We start from the raw sequence: 12,917 nt of genomic DNA, 5'->3' as shown, positions 1-12,917 counted from the left end.
TTTGGCTGTGCCACTCAGCTTGCAGGATCTTAGTTCCCCAACTAGGGATAGAACCCAGGCCCAGGGCAGTGAAAGCACGGAGTCATAACCACTGGACCTCCAGGGAATTCTCAAGGGTGTTTTCTCTTTCTCCGTGTCCTTTGGTCAGTCTCCTTTCTGCAGCTGACCTAAATGTTGGTGATCCGCTCTCAAATTGCCTTCTCTTGAAACTTGCCCGGGTGTGTACATCAGTATCTGCCCCTAAGGACTCAAAAACCGGTAAAAAAAAATAAATGATGGCAAAGGAGTCCCCTTTGGGGAAACACTGGATAAATACTGTTTGTTGAATGAATAAGTGAATCACCAACTCTCTGCCATCACAGTTTTGCAGCAGCCACTGGCCCTCCCGCAGAGCCCTCTGCCCACTAACCCACAGGCCTGAACCAGGTGCGAAGTGCCCAGCCTCAGTACTCAGTCCTCATGCGGCCAGAGACTCACAGTATAAGTCTGGGCCTGGATAGTGAAGAAAAGTGAAAGAGTAACAACAAATTTTAATTTAATGTGTTAGAAATGTCTAATGAGCTGTTGGAGGGATTAACACAAAGAGCGGTTTTATTTAGCATTGCTCTTCATACTCTGAGAATAATACCTACAAAATCCTTGAGTGCCTCCAAACGCACTTTCCCCTGTAAATTTAAACAAGAACAAAAACAGGATACTAAGAGAATTGACAAACGGCCCCCAAATCACACAGTGGAACCACATTTGGAAAATACAAGCTAATGGAATTATGAAGTGTAAAAATCGGCTAAAAGAGGAATTAAACTGTGTCAAGGATCTTGGGGACAAACATATCCAGCCCCTCATATTACAGATGAAATATTAAAGAACGAGAATGAGGAAGGGACTCGTAAAAGTTGTACAGCTGTTGGTATGAGAGCTGGGAAAAAACCCATCACAGTGGATAGACCAAAAGGAGGACATAATTGCCTCAGATCTTGTTCCCCGTGGGCACACATGCAGTCCGACTAATAAGCCCAAGTAATGATAGCGACTCATCCAATTAATACAGCACAGAAGTTTGAAATGAAAACCTTCAAGTGGATCCTTAGTCGCCTGGTCCTGCATCCGTAGTTAGCTCACTTGGACCACGTTAGTTAGAACTCTGTAGAGTGTGGTATTACAGAGCTGATGTCTGGAGCAAGGTTTACTCTCACGGTGAAGTTTTTTCTTCTTGTCAAAAGGAAAAACCCAGAAGGCAAGTTCCTCTGTTCCTTCTCTGGAACCAGAGGAGGTGGAGGAGGAAGAAAACCGGGGACCCTTGGAGAGAGGTGACGGTACCAGAAAGGAAACAGGGAGCCATCCTTTATGTCCCAGCTAAGCCACTCAGGTCATGCAGTTCATAAGCCACTAATCTTTCTGAAACACATAATGTATCTATTTTACAGCTAACAAAACAGTGGCTGGTAGAGTTTTGCCAAGTGCCCAGGAAATGATGGAGGGAGTGGCCAAAAGAACACTCTCTCCTGTGTATCGAGCTATTGATGGGATCAGGGCCCTGCCTGGGTTTCTTGGCTCCTGGTGCAGTGCTCTTTCTTCTAGAAGGTATGCGGCAATGAAAAAAAATGTGATTCATGAACAAAACACCAAAGGATACTTTCAGGGAAAAGGCTAAAGAGAGTTGGAGAAGACCCTCCCTATAAGTTTATTCATTGTGTGTCGACAACCAACAGGATGCAAAGGAAGCAGCCTTAGGAGTCTGGCCCTTGCTGTTCCTGTATTGGGAATGGTGGTCTCGTTCTAGGTATCTGTGTACCTCATTTGCTTGCTTTTTTTCAGACCTCTGCTCAAATGTCACCTCCTCAGAGAGGCTTTCCCTGAACACCGTACATAAAATAATTCACTCTCTTCTCCCTGATCCCTCTGCAAACATTACCCTGTTCTAATTTCAGGTGGAGAGCTGCTAGGAAGAAGGACAGATTAAGTAAACAAATCGATGCATGTATTGCCCATATCCGCCCACAGGATGTGAGCACCATGAGGGTGTGAACTTCTCCCGTTTCCTTCACCACTGGATCCTCAGCTTAGCAATGCTTGGGACTTAGTAGGCGCTCAATAAGTAGCCTTGAATAAATGAATGAATGAATGAAAATTGAAATCAGTTCATGGGATTTAGAGACTTCCACTGTGCTCTCTCGGAGGAGAGAGCTCCCCATACTCTTATTCTTGTCTCTTTGTCCATGACATTATTTCTCTCCTGGTTTCCTTTTCATACATTAGCTGCTCTTCCTCAGCCTCCTTCACTGGATCTATTTCCTCACCCACCTCTACTATGTGTGATAAGTGCTTTACGTTCTTACCCCCATTTAATACCCAAACTCATAGAGTGATGTAACAGATTATCCTGATTTTACCTGCAAGGGACCTGGTCAAGTTGATTGAACTGTCTAAGCCTCAGAGTCACAAAACTCCTCAGTGGCAGGCTAGGCTTACGTCTTGACAGTGTTTGTAGCATGTTCTTGGGTTGGTATCGATACAGGTCACGTTCTCAGCACAGTGACTGGGACGTTGGAGACTTGATAAGTGTTGACTCTTTAGTTACCACTGTTGGGCAGGGTTGGGGGTGTGCATCAGGACAGATCCTGGCAGGAAACAGATGGCATATTTAAGAGTATGACCGAGGAGACTTGAATAAAGGAGCAGGGAGGCGGTGACTACCAGAACTCAGAGGGAGGTGCAGTTGTAGGCGGGGCCTCCAACAGACTTGAACTTTAAGACCTCAGTCCCTTCTAAGGCCTTGGAGAGTGAGGCTAGCAGTGTATTCCACGTGGTCATATGCTTCTGTAAACGTTTCAAAAGTGGGCTATTTAAACCACAGTTGGCTAAGATCTCTGTCTCTTTCCACTTGGACTTTTCCTTCATCACATTTCCCTTCCTGTTGGGTGGAGTATTTTAAATCTAGCTAAGGAGATGTTGAGTCTAGTGTATATTTAATTGGTGAATTGCATACCTATATCTCACCAAACCCAGTCACTTCCGCGGACAGTTATTATAAGCATTGCCATATAGAAATGGCCTCCAGAAGAACTCCTGGCACCTTCGGTGATAACTCACCCAGCTATTGCGGCACAAAGTTGCAAGACCATGGCTATGTTGCCATAAGAATGCGTCCAATGGATGGACCCTCACCACCAGAAGCATGTGGTTGGTGAAAGGGACAGAGGGAATTTGAAATGTACAAAGCCAGACGCTAGTCTGTGAGAATTCTTCCAGCCGACAGACATGTAAAATTATAAGCGAGGGTTCAGTTTGCATTGACCCCCCTGGTCTAAACAGAAATATTCTCCTATCAGAAGTAAATTCTATTTCACTCTAGTCCCATTAAAAAAAAAAAAAGTTTGGCATGTTAATAATGCTTTGGTGACAGTATTCAAACAGCTAAAAAAAAGATCAAATTATTTTTCTGGCTTTTTCTATTGAAAATACTACGAAGGTAATGAAACTTCATGATAATAAAGAGAAGGCAGATGAAAACTTACAGAAGAGGTATTGTGGAGGTATGTATGTGTCGACTGAAAAAAAATATGCGACCTAAAAGTTGAGAATTATGTTTTATTTGGCGGGCAAAACCGAGGACTTCGGCCAGGAATACAGTCTCTCAAGTGTCTCTGAGGGACTGCTCCAAAGAGGCAAGAGGGGAGCCAGGATATAGAGGAGTTTGTAACAAAAAGCAGGTAATCAGAACATCAACAGATTACTGTTAATCTGAGAAAAACCAGACATCTCAAGTTAATGAATCTATCACTTTTCTACATATGGGAAGATGCAAGAGTCTGGGCTTTCTGAAATCATGCCTTTGATCTGCACCTCAGCTATCTGGGGCCAGTATCCTGCTTTTCTCCATCCTGAATCCCCTCAGGGTGCACAGTTGGGGGTGGCTACAGTGGGCTGCAGGCTTGTTGGCTGCAACATCCTTTGTTTACGGGATGGCTGGCAATGTTTTTCATCCATATAGACTTTTTGAAATTTGTGTTACCATTAAGATTTTTTTAAGATTTGAAAGTTGTAATTTATCTTCTCATTCTAAAAAGATAATCATTTTACACCTAATTTCGTACTCTTTTCTTAAGGAGTGTCCAAAATTTGCGTAAACTTCTACCCTACAAAACTAGTTCTGCCCCTGGCTGTGGCTTTGGGTAGAAAATCATAGGCACTTCTAAAGGGGAACTTGGCAGTGAGGGAGTTGGAGGAGTATATACTCTGACCTCTTTATCCCGTAACCCAAATGCAAGCCAGAGGGTAAGGGAGGCCAGTTATTTCCATCCATAGAGCTCAGCCCCTCTGGACACAAAGCAGGGTAGTGGAGGGGCAAACCGGGATATTTCTAGCACAATGGGAAACCTCGCATTGTCTCTGAGCGCTATTTTAGTGGAAGACCCTTCCTGGTAGTCTTCCTCCGCGCCTGCCCCCCACTCACTCCTCCCTGCTGGAAAAGAAATGATTTATGCAGTGAGTGAGTTTGGGGGAAGGAATAAAGCGGAGGGAGGGGCATCAGCACCTCTGGCTTCTCTTTCACTGGTACCCGCCTGCCTACAGAGGGGCGTGTCCTGTGTGCTCTCAGGCAAAGCCGCCAGCAGTGCCAGCGAATGGCAGGTGTCTGCCTAATCCGGTGGCGACACAGCAGAAAGCTCATCGAGAAACGGGTTTTGACGTACGGAAATAAGGTCCCTTCCAGCTCTACCCGATGATGATAATAATAATAGTAATAATAAATAGCATTATTATGATGATCTAGACCACCCCCGACATTTTACAGGTGAAAAATGTATCTTGCTCTTAAAATAAATGTCCCATTTATATATTTACTATGGCTAAGCTTTTTAGTATTTTTAGCTTTCCTTCAAATCTCAATTTTAATTGTATTTGAACATACAGATAACTTCCAGTTTTAGGGAAAGCTGGTGTGAATTACCAGCAAATATAACTGCCAACAATGGTTTTCTTTCGTTTAATTTGAGAAACCTCTGAGTTCTAAATCATAATTTCCGGGGAGTTCCCTGGCGGTCCAGTGGTTAGGACTCCGCGCTTTCACTGCTGAGAGCTCGGGTTCAATCCCTGGTCAGAAAACTAACATCCCACAGGCCTCATGGCGCAGCCAAAAAAAAAAAAAAAAAAATCATAATTTCCTTTCATGGATTTCTTAGTGAAATGTCTACCAAAAGGAATAAAGAGTGGAAAGAATCATTCCCTTTTCCTTCTAAATATAATATGCATCCCCTTCAAAGACAGGAATTTGTATGATATTGAGACGGGAAAAAAATGAAGGGACTTGCCAGGTTTATGATTTCTAAAACAAAGGGTAAAAGCGAAATTAGTTTTTCAAAGGGTCGAATTCCATCTGTTTCTCAAAAAAGTTCAGAGACAAATTAAGAACAACAACAACAGCGACAAGGAGGGCAGGTCCTGGCTGGAGTGTGGGTAGGCAAGGGTGACTCTAGTGCCTTCTATTTGGCCCTGAAGCACCTGCCAGACTCCCTAGGGATTAAAAAAAAAAAAAATTATTTATTATTTATTTTTGGCTGTGTTGGGTCTTTGTTGCGCCCGGGCTTTCTCTAGTCGCAGAGAGCGGGGGCTACTCTTCATTGTGGTGTGTGGGCTTCTCCTGGCAGTGGCTTCTCTTGTTGCAGAGCACGGGCTCTAGGCGTGCAGGCTTCAGTAGTTGTGGCGCGCAGGCTCAGTAGTTGTGGCTCACGGGCTCAGTTGCTCCGTGGCATGTGGGATCTGCCGGGACAAGGGCTCAAACCCCTGTCCGCTGCGTTGGCAGGCGGATTCTTAACAACTGCACCACCAGGGAAGTCCGACTCCCTAGGGATTTTTAAAACCATGAGATGAGCTTGGGGATCTCCAGGAGCCGCCCAGCCACACAATGCTGGTTCTAGGAGTTCATTATCAAGTATTATTCAAAACCCCTAGGTGAGACAGGTCCGTGCTTCAAATTACCTTAGTAGGAGCCTCCAGGACCAAAATCCCTAGGGATGACAATAGGGCGGGGGGGATTGGGAGGCATGAAGCACAGATATCTTAGGACCAGCCTTGTCTGCGTTGCTACGTCAGGGAGCTGGCTACTCCACAGTCAGTTTCACTATTCATCCTTTAATGTTTGAGACAAAATCGAGGAATTTATGGTTGGATCTATTGTGCTTAAAAAGTGGTAAATTGCAACATTAAGCATACAATTGCTTTCTGTATCATTTCATAGAATAAATAAGAATGTTTGAGCAGCAAGGCTCTAAACTGCTTGAACCGACAGCTGTTGCTTGTTCTGTTTTTATAAAAGAGAACTTCAGGCTTTCAAAGCGTGGTCCCTGGAACAGCAGCATTGGCTCGGGTAGACAGACTGTGTAAGATTCTGTATTTTAGTGAGATCTTTTTTGATTTGTATGAACAGTATACCAAACTGTAGAGTTCAAGTCACAAGCTTACTCTTCACCAGGCCCTGAGAAGTCTTGCCCTCAGTCACAGCTAGCGTGTAAACCAGCCACAAGATGACGGCACAGTGAGCAGGCGGTCAGCTTTCAGGAGATGAGTCCTGAGCAAGCTCTTAACCAGCTGGACCACAACAGCATCGTGGGTCACCTCTTTGCAACCTGAATTTCTCTCTGTGACTCAGGGCCCAGCTTGTCCAGCCTAAGGACACTCTCCTTTAACTTCCCACTGTCTTCCTCGCTGCTGGCTCCTCCCTCCCCTTCACCCCTGGTTCATATTACCATTAATTATAACCCTGCATATGCTGCCTTCTCTGATAATGTAGAGGAAGTCTCTCCCACGCTGGACCGTGAGCACTTTCCCCTCTTTCATATTCTAAGAGCAGTAGCAATGCCATGGCAACGCCTAATCCCTAACCTCGGATGGGGGTGTGATTGATGAGAAAATCAGAGCAGGTGTTCTTGAAAAAGGAAACAAAGAATGAGCTGGGTGAAAGGAGAAATGAAGGGGCAGTGTTCTAGACCAGTGCTTCTCAGACTGTCATATGCATAAGTCACCCAGGGACTTGCAGACTCTGATTCAGGAGGTCAGGGATGGTACCAGAGATTCCATAGCCCTTACAAGATATCAAGTGATGCGGATGCTACTGGTCCAAGGACCAGAGTTTGAGTAGTAAGTTTTAGGCAATGTGAGGGCAAGAATCTTGCTCTGATAGTCACCGTGATATCAGGATCACGTGTGTCTTCCCCAGAAAAGATGTTTAACAGATTAGTACATAAATACTTACTGAATTAAACACTTGTATCTGAGACACCACGCTGGGTGCTTGAATTCTCATAATAATCCTGCAAGATATAAAATATGTTAGTTTAGGCTGTAAAATTGGGGCTAATGTTATATGCATTGATGCACAGAGAGGTTGAGTTACTCGCTCAAAGTCACACAGTTATCGTGGTAAATTGTTGCTTACCAAATATTCCAGGCGCTCCCCGATATTTCCTAATCTCCCTTGCAGTTAGGTGAAGCTGTTGAACTAATTCCACCCAATGGACCTCTGGGGACATGGCATGTGTCACCTCCTAGCTGAGGCAACTGAGAGCCAGCCCTCTCTGCTCTACCCCTCTCTCCTCTGTTTTGTACTCTGCCATCCGAAACATATGGTCCCCAAGGTAAGGTGAGCAGGAGTGCTGCCCAACCTGCAGTAGACTTCACATGAGGATACATATATCTTTGCTGAATTGAAACCGCTACAAATTTGAGTTTGTTATCCCATTATTCCAACTAGTATAGGCTTGGTATTGCTATCAGCCAACTCTTTTGTATAATAGGCTTTTTGTCTGGGACCCTAGGTCCCCTAAAGGTGAGCATATTCCAAATACAGTCTAGATTAGGCAAGCCACAGTACTGCCAGTGGGTTGAGCCTGGATAATATCGGGCACTGGGACTGTGAGAAATGAATGACCACTGCCATGAGACACATCTGAAGACATGAACACTTTATCAATAGCAGCACAGTGACTGTCTCCGACAACCTGGTGAAGTTCATTCCCTGAAAAGCACCATTTCCTTTCTAGCTCTGTTCTTAACCCGTATAAAGACATGTCCTCAAGCATGGCCTGGATGAATAAAACCTTGCTTTTTGAGGTTTTATGGGCTCCATTCATGAACTGAGTGAAATCTTTTTAGAACAATTTAATGCACACCTTCTCAAGTGATTGACTTTACCACCTCTGTTAAATCACTCAGTAAATGGGGAATGTACTTTTTGTACACAATGGCACATGGATTTGTGTGTCCCATGTGATAATATAAGATGCATCATTCCACTTGCATTTAAACATCAAAAGGACGTGACTACTGTTTATGTTTTTCTAGGAATATGGAATTAAACAGAAAGGAGTAGCACAGTCAACTTAATAAGAAATGGAAAACCTGAAAAAGTATATAATCATTACAGAAATCAAGTCAGTACTGAGACTTTCCAAACTTCTCCTCTCCCATCCATGTTTTCCTTCTCTGCTAACGATGCCTGTCCAAGATGTTTTTACTGGTGAGATGGCTTAACACTTCAAGGACCAACTGATCTCTCTCCTCTGAAACAATCTGCATCAAATGGAGAAATAGGGAAAGTGACACAACCCATTCTATAATAGTAAAAATGGTATAAGGACAGTAATTATAGAGGAAATTACAGACCAGTATCACTCGTATAATGCTTCTAATATTAAATCTGTAAACTCAGCAGTATGTACATGTAAATAGAATCCCAGGGATACGAGGAAGATTTAACATGAGAAAAATGTCGTAATACACGATATTAGGATTTTAAAGAAAAAATTAACTCAAACATGTTATATAAATTTAGTTTTGGAAAAAAACCCTGTGGTTAGAAGGGAATTGCCTTAAGCTGATAAAATGTACCTTCCAAAAACCTAAGGCAAAAATTATGTTTTAAATGGAATGTTGAAACTCTAAAGAACTTTTGTCTCTTCCCACATCTTTCTTTTAAGCTTTAGTCTATTGTTTACGTAGAAAATACAAGGATCTCAATCTTAATTTTTAGTTTCTTATTACGTTGGTTAGGACTTTTCTTAGACTGTTGAATAGAAGAGGTGAGAGGAGCATTCCTATTAGAGCTACTTCCATGGCTGATGTATAGGAACCCAACTGATTTTTAAAATATTGAATTTGCACTTGGCAATTTTGTTAAACTCTTAGAATTCTCTTTCTTTCTTCCTCCTTCATGGCTGATTATGCAAACTACAGTTCTTATTGTTACTGTGACTGAGAACTTTTCTCCAAAAGAAAGAGAATAAATGATAAAACATTATTGTCTAGCACAACTTTATTTCTATTACATTTTCAAACCAATTATCAGACTAAATGGTAGTCACATGTTACCACTGATACCAATTTTCCTCAAATGCGTCTATAAGATCCATTCTTTTCCAATCAAAAACTCAACAGGGATTGGTGGGCTGATTTTAAAATGCACATGAAATAGAAAAGAGCCAAGAATAGCCTTAGAATATCTTCTAGGAAGAGTCTTCTCATTTTGTATATACCTCTGTCAATGGTAAACCGTCTCATTAGAATTAACTTTGAAGATCACAAGAAACAGTGTAATGCAGCAGCACAGAGACCCAGCCATAGAAACACACAGATATGGAACCTGCATATATGGAGGGAGTGTTACACACAGGGAGACAAGCATAGACTCCCAATAATGGGTGTTAGGACGACTGAGTTAGTAATTCACCTGGAACTGACTTTTCTGAGTATATGAATCTAATATGATTCAGGTATTGTTTCATATAAAAAAATTGGACCTAGATCCTTTTGAAAAAGATTTTTACAAACTCTATAACTGACAGCTTGTATTTTATTATTATGTCCACTATTGTATGGAAGTTTATTTTTAATATTAAATTTATTATCTTTTTGACCTCAAGGTAGGGAAGACTATCATTTTGACTTCAAGGTAAGGAAGGATTTCTAAAATAAAGCACGAGAAGCACCAAACCTAAAGGAAACCATTTTTTTTTCTTTATGGATTTTTAGGAGTGTCTATATTTTCTTTTGAAAGTTTAAAATAAATAGTTCAATGGTAAGGAATACCAGCAGTTCATACATGGAAAATGAAAATGTCCAATACACATTTGCAAAAGTATACTATCTCACTAGGAATCAGGGAAACGCGAACAAAAGCAATACACTGCTTTTTCAAGTTTAGATATTGCCGAATAGTATGTTGAGGTTCCTGTTTCTCCATACCTTCACCAACTCTTAGCAGACTGTTACCATTTCACAACCATCAGATTGGCAGGTTGCTTTCCACATAAGCAGCTGCCCTTCACACGCCTCCAGCACTCACCCTACGATCTGGCGGGTCAGAAATCATCAGTGGTTGATAGGCTATTCTTTTCTTCTGTGCACAGTGGGGCTGCATAGCCCCTTTGGAAGGTTGTGTGACCACTTCCGGGCAGTGGGTTATGAGGGGAAGTGTTGTGCCTTGTTTTCCACCCATGCAAGACCCTCTCCTGTTTTTTCCCTGTCATGGTGATGGAGAAGCCCAAGTGGTTCAGATGGTGCAGCTACAAGAGAGGCCCCTCCAGCAGACTGGGTCCCTGACAGACTGTGGATACAGTGTGAATGAGAAATAAACATTTGTTTGGTTGACCAACTAAGGTTGCAAAGTAAATAATAACCTCAAAAAGTCACATGTGCAACCGATTCTTTAAGGTATAGATAGATCTAGAAATCAAACTGCTTGCTGGGCGTTAATACAGAACCTGGCACAGAACTGGCATTCCCTAAATGTGAGTGAGTGAAACCTAACCTAGCCTACCGTAGTTTTATTTATTTTATAGATTGATTGATTGATTGCTGCATTTGGTCTTCGTTGCTGTGCATGGGCTTTCTGTAGTTGCAGTGTGCGGGCTTCTCATTGCGGTGGCTTCTCTTGTTGCCGAGCACAGCCTCTAGGCGTGCGGGCTTCAGTAGCTGTGGCATGTGGGCTCAGTAGTTGTGGCTCACGGGCTCTAGAGCGCAGGCTCAGTAGTTGTGACACACGGGCTTAGTTGCTCTGTGGCATGTGGGATCTTCCCAGACCAGGGATGGAACCTGTGTCCCCTGCATTGGCAGGCGGATTCTTAACCACTGAGCCACCAGGGAAGACCTACCCTAGTTTTAGAGACACATAAATGAAATCCGATCCTTCTGATCAAGAAAACCAGACAAGTAGGCTAATATTTACAATACAGTATGTTTTCCCTTGTCCTGTCCTGTTCAATAAACCCTAGGCACATATGGGTAATGAACACTCGAAATGTGGCTAGGGTGACTGAAGAACTTAATTTTTAATTTATTAAAAAAAATTTTTTTTTTGGCCTCACCACGCAGCTTGTGGGATCTTAGTTCCCCGACCTGGGATTGAACCCATTCCCCCCTGCAGCAGAAGCACAGAATCCTAACCACTGGACCGCCAGGGAATTCCTTGAATTTCTAATTTAATTTAAAAAACTGAGGCAGTGTAAATTCTTTCCACCGAACACAACTTAAGTGTTTCGGTAGGACTACATCTCATTTTAACTGAAAATTTAGCATCAGAATTGAAACAGGCTTTAAGTTTAAAATATATACCGGATTTCTGAAGACTTTAAAAAAGTGTGTGTATATATATATAAAATATATATACACACTTTGTTTTTAGAGAAAATATCAATAGATTTTATGTTGAGATTGAAAAATGCTTAAATAATATTTTAGATATATTGGGTCAAATAAAACATTTGATCTCATCTGCTCTTTTTACTCTTTTAAATGTGGCTAGTAGGAAGTCAAGATTACATATATGGATATTATTTCTATTGGACAGCACTGCTCTAACTCCAAATATGGTATCTCATCCCAACGAATATGCCTGATATACGTTGGAACCTTAGGAAAGCAATGCATGCTGAGCCTCACCTGTGGCAAGAAAAGGCTCTATACATTGTAAAGCAAAGAGCTTTACAGACACAAAGGGTATCAGTGTTTCCTGCCAAAACACGGTCCTATCCATTACTTTACTCATCTTCATGTAAACCTGGTGAATCAGGTGTTGTTAACCTTTCCGAGCTTAAGTTTTCTTAACGATAAAAGGTGGATTAGTGATTGCCATTTCCCAACTCTTTGGCCTTGAAGTCAGTTTCTGCCCGTCCCCTATTCTAGTCACACTATAGCCAGCCCTGAAGTCCAGGCCGATACAAATCCCCCTTCAGGCTTCTGCTGCCCTCTCTTGATTGCTACTCCCCTAAATAACCAGCCAAAGGTGACAAGTTGTTAGACTAGATCTATAGGATTAGAGGATGACTCATTTCAGATACTAAATAAGCCAAACTGGTGAATTTCAGCAATTCCTATCATCTCCTCTTTATCTTTTCCTTAGGGTTTTGCCAATATTCAACTTAAGTCTAAGTCTCTTCTTTTTTGGACTCCTTGGGTGCTGGGAATGAGATGAGGGACTGAATGCCCCTCTCCAAATATCCTCATACTCTTTCTTCCGAAGTAGGTGTAGAATCAGATTTAAATAATCAATGGTATTTGGATAGATGGCATCAGCCATGCAATTACACTCAAATGGCCCAGCAGGCTCACTGACTACTTGGGAACTCTTCCAGCCAAGCCCCACTTAGTTGAGAGGCTACACATGGAGGGCAGGACCCACACACATTCTCTGATGTGGACACTGACCATGGCATGAAAATTGCCACTGCTGCCCAAACCAGCATCTCTTGTGAATGTAAGCCAAAGCAAAACAAAGTTACCTGGCCTCATTTCAGGGTATGCTTAGTTAACCAGCAGTGCATCAAATTCAAAATATACCTTTATGGAATTCAAAGCACCTGTACTGTGTAGAATGATGCCTTTATGCGGTTCAGAAATATATCACCCAAGACAGGCTGTGTCAT

The 12,917-nt window shown here is 42.4% G+C and overlaps 1 long non-coding RNA gene across 1 annotated transcript in view; it reads left to right on the top strand.

Annotated features, from left to right (window-relative positions):
- Positions 1–12,858, top strand: part of LOC309660915 — a 176,009-nt gene extending 163,151 nt beyond the window's left edge. The window contains exon 4 of the long non-coding RNA XR_014263715.1: positions 6,473–12,858. This is a non-coding gene — a long non-coding RNA (uncharacterized lncRNA). The remainder of the gene's footprint in view (positions 1–6,472) is intronic.
- The last annotated feature ends 59 nt before the right edge of the window (positions 12,859–12,917 follow it).

The sequence above is a fragment of the Balaenoptera physalus genome, assembly GCF_965194825.1.
Source record: "Balaenoptera physalus genome assembly, chromosome: 5".
NCBI classification, from domain to species: Eukaryota; Metazoa; Chordata; class Mammalia; order Artiodactyla; family Balaenopteridae; genus Balaenoptera; species Balaenoptera physalus.
Note: the sequence above shows the minus strand (reverse complement) of the source record. Positions and strands in the feature narration are given on the sequence as shown.